This window comes from Aythya ferina (genome assembly GCF_964211825.1).
Source record: "Aythya ferina genome assembly, chromosome: 4".
NCBI classification, from domain to species: domain Eukaryota; kingdom Metazoa; phylum Chordata; class Aves; order Anseriformes; family Anatidae; genus Aythya; species Aythya ferina.
Window position 1 is genome coordinate 76528930 of NC_140300.1, and position 4625 is coordinate 76533554.

A 4625-nucleotide genomic window follows, 5' to 3' on the forward strand; every position below is an offset into this window, starting at 1 on the left:
GCTCCCTCACTGTCTGGCAAACCCCACGTGTCTGACTGTGGTCCCACACGGCTCTTTAAGGCCTCAGAGACTGCTCGCCAGGTGCCGAGCAATCCCACTGCAACCTTGTCGTTTTTAGTTGCAGAGTCAGTTTGCAACTTGACCTCAGTTTGGTCTCACATTTCAGGATCATAAACTGTCTGATTGTTGAGAAGGAGAATAAGCCGTAAGGTTACCAGGACAGTCTTTGTTTCTAAGGACGTATGATTCCCCATAATGCGCAACTGCTTACCAGCGAGGGGCAGTTGTGTGCGCGGCTCCGCTTCTCTCAGCATGAGCTTCTTTGCAGCTCCGGTGCGCCCATTTCCAGCGACTTTCAGTAGGAGCTTCTTTGAGCGGTTTGATGAGTCTGGCCGAACCTATCTTCATGAGGCAATCAATGTGCCTGTTCCCGTCCTGGTCACCGTTCTGCTAGCCTGTTCCTTTTCATTCCTTCTTTCTGCTTCTTTATTGATGACATAACTTCATCGTGTTGCCTTTTTTTTTTATTTATTTATTTTTAATTTCATTTTAGCCTTGAGGGCAGACTCCCCTCTTATTCCCTTCTCCCCACAGCAATCCTTTTCAAAAACAACTTTTCATTGGTTAACAACTTTGCCCGGCAACAGCAAACACCCAGCAACTTCCATGCCTTAATGGCTGGAGAACAAGCAACCCCAGATGGCATGGAGTCTCCTGAATCACCCTTCTTTGTTCCCTCTAAGCTCTTTTACATTCCTGATGGCCTCATCGTTAAGAGTCTACTGTTATCATTAACCACGGGGTTTGCCGACCCGCATGGCCACACTCCCACATCTCCCCCTTCTTTATTACTATCAACCATCTTCTCGACAGGAATTACCACTCCATAGATAACACTTCCCAGGTGCCACTTGCTTTTCTTACACCTCCTCTGGTTTCTTCCTGCCCAGCTCTCCAGCCTGTCCAGGTCTCGCTGAATGGCAGCACAGCCTTCTGGTGTGCCAGCCACTCCTCCCAGCTTTGTATCATCAGCGTACTTGCTGAGGGTGGACACTGTTCCCTCATCAGAGTCGCTGATGAAGCTGTTGAACAAGGTGGGACCCAGCACCGACCCCTGAGCTTGTCACAGGTCTCCAACCGGACTCTGCTCCGCCGATCACCACCCTCTGAGCTCGGCCAGTCAGCCAGTTCTCAACCCACCTTACTGTCCGCTCTTCTGTGCCACGCTTTGTCAGCTTTGTTAGCAGGACATCGTGGGAGACAGTAGCAAGAGCCTTTTGTTTTTGTTGTGTTGTTGTTGCTTGGTTTGGAGATTCACATCACGCTCCGTGATAGAAAAGTTTAGCGCATCAGCATCCCACTGGGAAGACACAAAATGCACTCCCAAAGTCTTTCCCCGTCTCCTTAGCACTGGAGGTGCCTTAAGAGGAGAGCGGTCATGGCTGGGCCCTTGCAACGCTAGCAAATTCTATGAAAAGTTGCATTCGGCTGAAAAGTAAGTGAATGACATGAACGTGATCTCACTATTTGAACTAACGAGTTAAATGTCCACTCCTGCAAAAATACTCAAAGAAATAATCCAATAGGTTACGTGTAGTTAGGCAATGACAACTGAAACTGCAACAAAGTGCCGACGGTGAGAAACAAACAACAAAGCCGTTTCCTTCTCTGACAGCGGAACACCTTGCTCAGGGAAGACACCCATGTGTCGCCTTCAGAAAGCCTTCGACACCCTCCACCTCGTGCTCCCATCAGCAGGTTGAAGAAGGTGAGAGGGAGCGGCTGACGGAAGACTGCTCTATCCAGAGCGTGGGGTCTACTGTGAAATTTTCCACTGAAATTGTGCCCATTTCTGAGGATTGTATTTCAAGGAACACACACACCGAGCAGAAAGCATCCAAGGAACCCAGGAAGTGATGCTAAGAACGACCCTTCTTAGGATCAGACTTTTAGGAAACATGGTCTCTAAGGAAAGATTAAACATTGGATTAATGGACTAAGGCTTTAATGTCAAGAGCAGGCAGAACCGAGATGTGGAGAAGGATGGTGCAAGTAAAAAGCGAGCAAACTTCTCCCCAGGCCATAGATTTAGGACAAGGAAGAAAGGACTTCAGATGCAGCAAAGGGACTTCAGTGTAGGTGTTACTGTGTGGTGCTTTTACTTGGGTGGGCAGCCGAGTTCCACCACGGCCGCTCTCTCACTCCCCCTCCTGAAAGGGAAAGGGAGAGAAAATACGATGCCAAGGGCTCAAGGGCTGAGATAAGGATGGGGAGATCACTCAGCAGGTATTGTGATGGGCAAGGCAGACTCAGAGTAGGGAGACAGTAAGATTTTTCCCCCCCAGTGCACCCCCTCCCACTTCCTCCCCCCGAGCGGCTCAGGGGAGCGGGGCAATGGGGGCTGCGGTCAGTCTGTAGCGCTTTGTCTCCGCCGTTCCTTCTCAGTGGCTCTCTGCCCCTGCTCCACCGGGGTCTCCTCCACGGGCTGCAGCGTGGAATCCTGCTCCACCGTGGTACCCCATGGGCTGCAGGGGGACAGCCTGCTTCACCGTGGTCCTCACCACAGGCTACAGGCTCCGGCGCCTGGAGCACCTCTCCCCTTCCCTCTTTACCGACCTTGGCGTCTGCAAGGCTGTTTCTCATTCCTCCCTCTCTCCCAGCTGCTCTTCCGCAGCATTTTTTTTTTTTTTTAACCTTTCTTAAATCTGGCCTCACAGAGGCGCAAACAACAGTGCTTCTTGGCCTGGCTGTGGCCAGCAGCGGGCCCTTCTCTAACATGGCACGGTTTCTGGATTCTTCTCGCAGAACCCACCCTGATGACCCCCCGCTACCAAAACCTTGCCACGTAAACCCAGTACATGAGGCAAGAGAACTGGGAAATGGTTTGAAAGAGATTTATAGCAACATGACAGAACATGGCACCTCCTAGTACAAAAAAAAAAAAAACAAAACAAAAAACAGCTCGACATGAAATGATCGGTTGGCAGATTGAAAACAAACAGAAGAATGTGCTTCTCCACACGTCAGGCATGGAGCTGTCGGTCTGGCTGCAGACATGGGCGATGCCAAAAAGCGCCTCATTGTAGAAAACACCAAAAGCTGCACGACGCAGAACTCCTCAGGGCCGAGTAGAAGAAAACGCCAAAAGCTGCACGATGAAGAAGTCCTCAAGGGCCGTAGTGAAGAAAGCACACAAAGCTGCACGATGAAAAACTTCTCAGGGCCCGGAATGAGAGAAAAAAACACCAAATGTTAGAAGATGAAGCACTTCTCAGGGACAAGGTGAAAACAACACCAAAATTGGCATGATGAAGCTCACCTCTGGGAAACCATGGTGAAGAACCCCAAAGGCTGGATGGTGCAGAACTCCTCAGGGCCGCAGTGAAGAAAACACCACAAGCTGCACCACGAAGCTCTCCTCAGGGGCCGAAGTGAAGAGAACCAGAAAAGCTGCACGATGAAGAACTCCTCAGGGCCGTAGTGAAGAACACAACAAATGCCGCACGCAGAAGCACGCTTCAGGGGCCACAGGGAGAAGAAACCCCAAAAAGCTCCACGAAGAATTTCTCCTCAAGCGCCACAGTGAAGAAAACACGACAAGCTGAATAGTGAAGCCCTCCTCCAGGGAAACGTGGTGAAGAGATCCTGAAAAGCTGCACGATGAAGAGCTCCTCATGGGCCGCAATGAAGAATTCGCCAGAAGCTGCACGCAGAAGCACTCCTCAGGGCCTAGAATGAGAAAAAAAAAACAAACAAACAAAAAAAAAAACACACCAAATGTTAGAAGGTGAAGCACTTCTCAGGGGCTGGAAGGTGAAAACAACACCAAAGCAACATGATGAAGGTCTCCTCAGGGAAAACATGGCGAAGAACCCCAAAGGCTGGACGGTGCAAAACTCCTCAAGGCCGAGTAGAAGAAAACACCGCAAGCTGCACGATGAACTCCTCAGGGCCGTAGTGAAGAAAACAGCAAAATGTGCACGATGACGTATTCCTCCGGAGTCCCGAAGTGAAGAGAACCCCAGAAGCTGCGCGATGAAGAACTCCTCAGGGACCACAAGGTGAAGAAAACACAAAAAGCTCCACGAAGAATTACTCTTCAGCGCCACAGTGAAGAAAATGCAAAAAGCTGAATGATGAAGCGCTCCTCAGGGTAAATGTGATGTGAAGAACCCCAAAAGCTGCACAATGAAGGCATCCTCAGTGGAAACGCAGTGAAGGCAACACAAAAAGCTGGACGCAGAAGCACTCCTCAAGTCGCAGTGAAGAAAACAGCAAAAGCTGCTCAAGAAAGCACTCCTCAGAGGCTGCAGAGGAGAACCACCAAAAGCTGAACGATGCAGAACTGCTCAGGGCTGCCGTGATAAGAACACCGAAAGCTGCACGACGACACCCTCCTGCGGGGTCACACAGTGAAGACAACACCGAGAGCTGCACACAGGAGCACTCCTCAGGGGCCACAAGCAGCCCAAAGGCCGCGCCTCGCCTGCGCGCCACCAACGCCGGAGTGCCACAGCCCCAGCACACCAAGCACCATGTCACCCACCCTGCCCTGTGACATCTCTGCTCCATCATGGCGAGGCACCGCCCCATTGGCCGCCTGCCTTGGCGCCTCTGGGCGCACT

General features: G+C 51.0%; 1 long non-coding RNA gene across 1 annotated transcript; it reads right to left on the reverse strand.

Annotated features, from left to right (window-relative positions):
* Window positions 1-2880: 2880 nt before the first annotated feature.
* LOC311436691 lies at window positions 2881-3570 on the reverse strand. Its single transcript, XR_014693032.1, has 2 exons — window positions 3320-3570; window positions 2881-3213 (listed from the first exon to the last, which is right to left on the reverse strand). It is a non-coding gene; the product is annotated as an uncharacterized lncRNA (long non-coding RNA).
* Window positions 3571-4625: the final 1055 nt, after the last annotated feature.